Raw genomic sequence first — 9224 nt, 5'->3', positions numbered from 1 at the left:
AAGTCAAGCTAACCCTAACTTTATAATAATTGTTTAAAAAATATAATATCAAGAACAAAAATATTAAACTCACATTAAAAATTTAAGATGAACTACAAATCATTCTTATATTAAATCATTTTTTATGAGAAATAACTAATTGGAAAATGTACCAATTAAAGAAATAATAAATAACATAATAAATTTAGAAATTATAAAGTGAAGAACTTTTATCTAAAATTTTCAGTCACATGTTTGTGATTCAGTTCAATAGTTAAAAGTAAAATGATAAGTAAATAAATTTATATTACAACCATTCATATTATTATTCTTATAATTTTATTTAATTATAAATTTCAACTAATAAACTTATCTTTTAATTATATTAAACTCAATGATAAAAAGACATATACTTCATAATTTATACAACTAAAAAATAAATAAATAAAATTATTAACTATTTAAGAAAAGATAATATGCATATTTAATTTAAAAATCTAAAAATCTTTAAAAATGCGACAAAGCACCTCTTATTAATAATTTTGTTGATGGATGGTATCTATATGCATGTATGCATGTCTACTCTTTTTTATTGAATTATTTTTAATAATAAATAAAAAATAAAATTTATTTTATTGTGTCCTTATAGTTAATAAACCTTATAATTTTTTCAATCCAAACAATAATAAGATAAGAGCAAATTATTATTTTTCACCTATTGATAACTACCCTAATTGCTTAAGAGAGACAGTAGGTTAATGGTGCAGAAGATAGTTTGGTGCAAATTTTTTTTCCTACTCCACTCGCGAGTTGTAAATAATTCGTGTTACTTGCCCTCACTATTTGGAACCTGAACAATTGAGTGACCCTGCTTTTGCCATATCATCCCTAACCCTGCCAATAGTGAGCGATTGTTGTCCTAAAATATCATGTCATATATTTATATGGTGTTCACCTCTAAGAAATCGTTAGATGTCCTTCCTTTCATATCAAAAATTCTTTTTTAGAACACTCCTCTCTCCATCTTCTTCCTACACGTAGTCAACAACCCTCTTCCGTACTGTCTCTTCATCTAGCATACAACTCCATGGTTAATTTCTATTTCCTTGTCGACATTAAAGCTCTCATTCTCCTCCCTGATAATTTTTATCTATCGACCTATAATGACCTTTCTATTTCAGTATTCTCTTTTTATTTTTTGCAGAGGCAGATACTCATTCACACTCAGCCAGCCAAGTTCAACAGCTTACTCGAATCAACGCCATCATTAACTTGCAATCTTCCTTTGGAGATTTTAAACTTATGATTTATTCAAGTTTGGTGGTTGTGGAAAAATTTCATGAATATTTAGTTGACATGTAAAGTTTTGCAAAAGTAAATAAATTAAAAAATCTTTTCATTTTTAAAAGTTGGTGATGGTACATTGAATAGTTTGAAACAAATTATACAATTAGTTTTTCGCTAAATATATAATGTTGAGATAAGTTTTGACTGATATGGAAGAGTAAATAGACAAATGAAAATTATTGAAAATATCCAAATGGGAATATATTTTCTTACTTGGCCTACTTATTTTAGTTGTAAGAAATTTTAATCCCAAAATTAAGTTAATTAGCATGGTAAGATTTTGGTACTTAATTATTCTGGACTGAAAATAAACTAGAATTTCGAGGGTAAAATCGTCCTAGTGACAAATTATCTTAGTTATCTAGGACTCTCTTTCTTTCTCTCTCTCTCTCTCTCTCGTTCACCATATGTTGTGTTTAGATGATGAACTATTAATGTACAGTATGATAATTCAACAGACCTGTCTTGTTTGGATCACTTTCAAACAAATGGTATGATTGATTTGCTGGTATTTAGTGATAAATTATTTTTTCATTTTTTTTCAAAATTTTCAAACTATTGATATGGTAATTTTTAATGGTTGGATGCTGACCTTACCGTTTTACCTTCACATTTATTTATTAATTCCCATTTTGCTCTTAAACCATTTTCTTCTACCCTGACTTGCTTATTCTTTCTTTACCGCAGCTTGTTTCTCCTCTTCTCGTCTGCTTTTGTTTCTTTCGCTTCCATATTCCGCTTCTGCTTGTTGCGATAGTCTCCACCGGTGTTAACTTGCTTCACCAAACACAGCGTCAATCAAGGCATGTGTTTAATAATGTATGATTGTTGACTTTACTTTTGTTGGTGACTTGGAAAAAAGAAGATCAATTACAGGCAATATAAGTGTCTAATTTACTCTTTTAAGTGGAATTTAGAGCTTCATTCCACGACAAACCATCTTTGAATCGGATGGTTGTAGCTCTCTGCTTTCTTTACAAGGGCTGGGGTTCGGGTCATGTGGCTCCTGTTTAGGTTTCTTTTTAGTAATTGGAATTCAGAGGTTCATTCCATGACAAACCATCTTTGAATTGGATGGTTGTACCTCTCTGCTTTCTTTACAATGGCTGACGCGTCCTTAGGGTTTAGTTTCTAAGCTCTTTGCTGTTTGGATTCAGGAAATGTACGGTCTTGCTTAAAAAATCCAAGTTCCTTCAGTATGATATGCCAAGGTTTTCTACGTATCTGGTTGTCATTTTGTTTAGAACACTTCTCTAGTTGCGAAAGTTGTGAAGGGTTAGCTTAATTCATGTCTTTCCATGGGTTCTCCAGCAATGCGGTTGTTCTGCTTCCCTTCCTGGTTACATGAAAACAATACTGATTGGCAACAGGACAGTTTCAATGTTTTAGAGTTATTCCAAAGATATCTGAATATCTTTTTACAAGGTATTATAGTTGCTTTTCTTTGAAGTTAGATTAAGTTGCAGCTGACTTGTTCTGAGTTCTTTTTTTGTTGTCTTTGCAGCCAATAGTTATTTGTATGGTTCGCTATTATGTTCTGGGCCATTCTCTAATTCAATCTGTGATATAATTTTTTGTTTCATTGCTGCTGATTTTTCTTTTCCTATTAGTGATAAAAATTTCTTGTCCAGTTATTATTTTCTTAATTCAATCATATAGAAGAGTTATTCATGCAATTCTTTTGTTGTATGTATTGGTCTTGAACAGCTTGCAAACTGCAAGCCCTCCAGCTTATCCCAGTGCTCATTTAGTTGGAAATGCTTTTGTTGATCAGTACTACCATATTCTTCACCACTCACCAGAATTGGTTTATAGATTTTATCAGGATTCAAGTGTGATCCATCTTGTGTTATGTAATGCACCAATGTATGCTATAGATGTGAATCCAGAAAGCAACATGCTATAAAATTGTTGTGAAGTCTAAAACTTAGACTGGGTGATGGAACAAAATATTAGACACACCTGTTAGATTGCAGCCAAACCTTAAAAAAGATAAAGATAACAACTGAAGTTACAACCTTCCGTTTTGGCATCTTTCATCACAAATGATATTGACATCTTCAAGATGTCAGTATCTGTTGACCAGTTGCTATTATCGTTTCCTACAATTCATATATAACTTTCTAACATATCATGAACCTTCGAGCTAGAAAATATTGTGCAAACTTGCTGGTTTTTTTTTTTCGAAATAAAAAGTGTAGAACTATATTAACTTGCTGGTTTTTCACAAGTTAAATCACTTCAGGTGTTGAAGTCAGCGGAGAGTTCTTGCTTTACTCTGATTTTTTTTCATGTTTATAGCAATGAAGATAGCTTTTGCAGGTACCTAACTTGATCATTTCAAAATTATTATATGACCTTTTGTCACAAATGGCTGTGGATAAAATTGAGGATGCCTTTCCTGAAGTAGTTACAATGTTTTAGGATCCCCTCGTCAAGGAAACTATATAAGATGGCCGTACTCTTGCTGAAACTACAGAGATTATTGGTGCAGAAGAGGGAATAGCTCCATAATAGAGGGATTACAATATTAAGATGTTATATCATTATGATCTTTTATGGATCATCAAAGATATGTAGTTGATTTAGGAAATTATTCTTAATTTAAGTTTATTATTTCTTATTTAGTTAAGAGTCCTTTTCATTCCATGCTTCCTATTTCATATTCTAGAAATCGTAAGATATCTAGAAACTGTGTTAATAGTTTACACTACTCAATTATTAGGAAGAATCTTATGAAGAAAACTTCATTGAGATTATCTCATGCTATAGTGCCTAAATAACCTTGTGATTTGGTTGTTTTCTTGATCGTGCATTTGTGGATTACTAGTCCCAATTGTTGTGGCGGATTGAATTTTTTTATACTTACATTTTTTAACTGTTATTCAGCTGTGCTATATCAATTATCTTGAGTGCGAACCACTTTATATGTAAAGACCTGCAACCTTAAAGGAAATAAATTATTATTTAAATGCAAAATCGAATAATAAAGTTAAGTTTTACAAAGTAAATTGAAATGCTCTATAGAACTACGGGAATGTCCCTTCTATATTTGTTCATAAAAAAAAAAAATAAATATTTTAAGGGTTAACCTCTACTAGCACTTGAAAAGAGTTCGGAAAGGAGTTCAGGAGGTGAACTAGTCACAACCCTCTTATTGATCGAGATTTGAATTTTGATTTTTTTGATCTGAAATGGTTAATAAAAAAGTGAGATACATTAACCCATTAAGAATATTATATTATTTACTGATACGGAAAATCGAAAGTTAGTAAAAATTAGAAAACAACTAATGGAGCATTTATTTTAAGTAAATACATTTAACTTTGAAACTTTTATTTCAATACTTACTGTTATGGTTTTTTTCCAAAATCAACTTATAAAAATAATTAACTAAATAATATTTCAATTTCATATATAGGATCAGCAATTATTCATTTTTAACTTACTTATTGGGACTCCTGAGGGTCTATAGGAATATCTCTCTACTCGTGAACTCAGTATTAAGATTTGACAATTAACCCGGTCGCTCCCATATTCTGTCTGGTAATGGGTGTCAAAAACATCATTGCTTCGATACTTCGTTTGGTATGTGGGTGAACCATATTTCCTAAAATTCTTTTGGTATGGGGCTTCTCAGCCCCGTCCGACTAAGGTAATGTCCACGACAAGATTTCCTATGTACTGAGTCCATTCATCATTTCTTAGGATGCCCAATAAGTTTTCGTTTATTTAAGTTCTCATCATTCAAACAACTATTAAAGCATACTAACGTCTCATTTCATATTCACTGATAAATTTAAACAGTATTTAAGCAAGCGATATAATTTATCATAACCAATAATCGGATAATCAGATAACTAAATAAACAATACAAGAGGAATCAAATAAACTAAATAATCGAAAAGACTATAAAAATTATCAATTTAAACATGCAAAATATGATAGTAAGCAATTTAGTCAGTACTGAAAAGTAAATAGGAAATAAGGATAAATATGAACTAATTGGTTTCGACTCCACTAGTGATCTATAATATTTTTAGAATTTTTTAAGATTTTTAACAGAACACATAATTATTAATTATTAATTATTAATTCTTAATTTACAGTAATAGAAAATATAGTGAGGGATCTTTATCCGAATTGATATTTCAAAACGTTGTACTATTTACTACGCCTCCTAACGGGTTCCAAGTTTCTTAAATTTTTCATTAAAGAATAAAAATACTCGTCACGTATCTAAACATTTCCGAAAATCTAAAATCAGTGTTAGAAGCTCATTTCGGCCAATTTTAGGGTTCCTGCACAGCGGCGCTGCTGTGCTCCAGCATCGGCTCTACCACCCACGGTGGTGGTTCGCTTCGGCCTAGCCAGCTTTGGTTGCCTTTGCCCGTTTTGCACGTATTCTTGTAGAAAAATACGTTAAAGGGTCTCGGTTGGCTAGAAAATTGAAAGAAACCGAACTTATCGGCGGGGGGTCTCCGGCTGCGATGGCTCTGTTAGTTCTCCTTCGCGGCTAAGGTTTCTCCTTCGGTTAACTTGCATAAAAAAAGACAGTGAACTCAATGATCAAAAAATTGTGTGAAATGAGAAACGAAAAACGGGAAGGGGCTCATCAAAGTGGTTTTAGAATTTCAGCCGTTGTAGCTCCGTCAAGCTTTGCCTGCGATTTTCGGCTCACTTGCGGTCTCTTTTGCTTTGATATGGCCAAAGGGATACTCAGGATTGAATTCTGAGCGAGAAAAGAAAAATTTTACATTTTTTGGCAGTCAACGATGGTTCTGATGCAACGGGGGTCGGGGGTCGATCTCCTTCTCTTGCGAGGGAGGTGCAACTAGGATTAGGGTTCCCCTGCAACGCGATGTTTAAATATCTATCCTGCATCGATCTAGACCATCCATTCGCGTTGACATGGAGCGAGGAGAGTCGTGTGATTGTTGTTTGTTTTGGCTGATTGTGTAGGCGAATCTGGATCGTTTATTACGACTGATCTCATCCGTCCGATCGCACCTAAAGAGGAAATGCATCTAAGTCGTTCATGCGTGCAGGATTAAACTGGAGCTATCGGATTGCTAGGCACGCGGATCGCCTGCGTGGCGCCGATATCAGCGTGTTTTGCCACGCGACGTGCTCTGCTTCGATGTAGCTGCTGACTAGGCCATCTCACGTGGCTGAACTTTCTCTTTTTGTATTTTTACCCCTATTCCTAATTTTTCTTTTAAAAACGCCACCCGAACACAAAATTTCACTAATTTTTTTCTAAAATTACTTTCAATTTCGTCTTTACTTTATTTTTTTAATAATTTAAATAAAATAAAATTAAAATAATATTTTTAATTATTTATATATATTATAAATATAAAAATTTATCTCGGACCAAATTCTGGGGTCAAGTACTACAACTCTTCCTCCCTTAAGAAAATATTTGGTCCCTCGAATTTGTCATCCTCTCACTTAGTCAAACAATTGGGGGGTACTGAGCTTTGAAGTCCGATTCTAGTTCCCATATAACCTCTTTCTGTGTGTGATTCTGCCATAGGACCTTGATGAAGAGAATTTTTTTTGTTGCGGAGTACCCTGCTCTTCTAGTCTACAATGCCTATCGGTACCTCCTTATATGATAGATTCTCCTAGAGTGAAAGGGTCTCGTGAGACAGGGTATACGAGGGGTCTGGATTGTATTTGCGTAGTATAGACACATAAAACACATTATGGACTCTAAGTAACTCTGGAAGTAGTGTTAGTCTGTAGGCGGACCTACCAATCCTGTCCAAGATTTCAAACAGTCAAATGAACTGGGGATTTATTTTTTCCTTCTTACTAAAATTGTTGATTCCTTTGAAATGGGTGACTTTAAGAAACACCCGATCATATTTCTCAAATTCTAAATCTCTCATCTGAGTGTTTGCATAACTCTTCTGCCTACTCTAAGCTGTCTGAATGTTCTTCTTGATTTTAACTATCTTGGCTGTAGTCTCCTCTACAAGATCTAGACCGAACAATTTTTTATCATTCATCTCTTCTCAACAGATCGGCAACCTACAAGGGCGGCCATACAATGCTTCGTACGGGGGTCATGCCGAGACTAGCTTAGTAACTGTTATTGTAAGCGAACTCTATTAAAGGTAGGTGATCATCCTAATGACCTCCGAAGTGTAGAATATAAGCTCGAAGCATATGCTCCAGTGTGCGAATCGTCTTCTCTGATTGTCCATCAGTTTGAGGGCGGAATGCGGTGCTAAGGGACAGTTTCGTCCCCATGGCTTACTAAAAACTAGACAAAAATCGAGAAGTGAATATTAGGTCTCTACCATATACTACTGTCACTGGAACTCTATGAAACCTGACTATCTTCTAGATATATATTGTTACTAGTTTGTTCAATTGGTAAGTTATCTTGATAGTCAAAAAGTGAGAAGATTTGATGAGATGATCGATAATTACCCAGATAACATCATATCCTGAGTGTACCTTAGGCAACCCTGTCACGAAATTCATTGTGATATGTTCCCACTTATACTCCAGAATCGGTAATGGGTGAAGCAACCTGCCTGAGCGCTGATGCTCTGCCTTAATTTGTTGATATACTATACACTTGGAGACAAAGTCAGCTATCTCTTTTTTCATCTCGTTCTACCAAAATCAGGGTCGCATGCTTTGATATATTTTAGTATTTTCGGGATGTATGACGAACTTTGAGCTATAAGTCTTTGTTATAATGTCCCTTTTCATTTCACTATTATCTGGAACATACACTCTGTTTTGAAATCTGAACAACCCGTCGGTAGAGACTCAAAATTCTAGATTTACTCCATGTTCTGCATCCTTCTTGAGAGCTATTATGGTGGAATTGGTTAATTAAGCTTCATTTATTCTCTGGATCAATTCGGGTTGGACAGTGAGGTGGGCCAAGCATGTAACTCTCTTCAAATCCTGAAACAGTATTTGTTATGCAGCCCCTAATACCCTGCATTCAGAAACTATTAAGTGAGCTAACATACTTGCACCCTTTCTGCTGAGCGCGTCGGCTACTACATTGCTCTTACCTAGGTAATACAAAATACTATAATCATAATCCTTGAAGAGTTCTATCCAATGTCTGTAAGGTATGTTGAGATCATTTTGAGTGAATATATGTTTCATCTTATAATCAGTATAAATTTCAAAAGTCTCCCCATATAAATAGTGGCGTTAGGTCTTCAAGACGTGAATAATGGTGACAAATTTTAAGTCGTGGGTGGGATAATTTTTTTCATGACTCTTCAACTGCCTGGACCCATAAGCTATAACATTCTCATACTGCATCAGAACACAACTCAATCCTAGGTATGAGGCATCACTATACACTGTGTATCCATCTATCCCACTCGGGAGAGGCAACACGGGTGCAGTAGTCAACTGCTTCTTGAGTTTTGTAAAGCTCCTTTTGCAATCTTCATTCTACTTAAACTTGACGTTCTTCTTTGTAAGTCGAGTCAATGGAGCGGCTAAATTAGAAAATTTTTCTATAAACCTGCAGTAATAATATGTCATTTCTAGAAAGTTACAAATCTTATTAACCGATGTCAATTTTTCCCAACCAAGTACTGCCTCAACTTTTTCAAGATCCACTAATACTCCATCTATTGATGTGATGTAGCATAGGAAGGTAGTCTACTCGAGTTAGAACTCACACTTGCTCAATTTTGCATATAGTTTATTCTCCCTAAGAATCTGCAAAAGCTGAGTCAGGTGGTGAGCGTGTTCCTCTCTGTTCTTTGAATAGACCAGAATATCATCGACAAATACAATTACGAACTGATCCAGAAATTGCCTGAAAACCTTGTTCATCAAGTCCATAAAAATGGTTGGTGTGTTAGTTTTTTTCAAACGACATGACTTCAACTCATAGTGTCCGT

The 9224-nt window shown here is 34.2% G+C and overlaps 1 long non-coding RNA gene across 1 annotated transcript; it reads left to right on the top strand.

Annotated features, from left to right (window-relative positions):
• The first annotated feature begins 1715 nt into the window (after positions 1-1715).
• On the top strand, positions 1716-4090 carry LOC110825720 (uncharacterized). Its single transcript, XR_015816973.1, has 2 exons — positions 1716-1817; positions 2014-4090. It is a non-coding gene; the product is annotated as an uncharacterized LOC110825720 (long non-coding RNA).
• The last annotated feature ends 5134 nt before the right edge of the window (positions 4091-9224 follow it).

This window comes from Carica papaya, chromosome 2, assembly GCF_054855325.1.
Source record: "Carica papaya isolate Zhongbai chromosome 2, ASM5485532v1, whole genome shotgun sequence".
Classification (NCBI taxonomy): Eukaryota; Viridiplantae; Streptophyta; class Magnoliopsida; order Brassicales; family Caricaceae; genus Carica; species Carica papaya.
The sequence above is the reverse complement of the archived record's forward strand: the minus strand, read 5'-3'. Positions and strand labels throughout refer to the sequence as shown.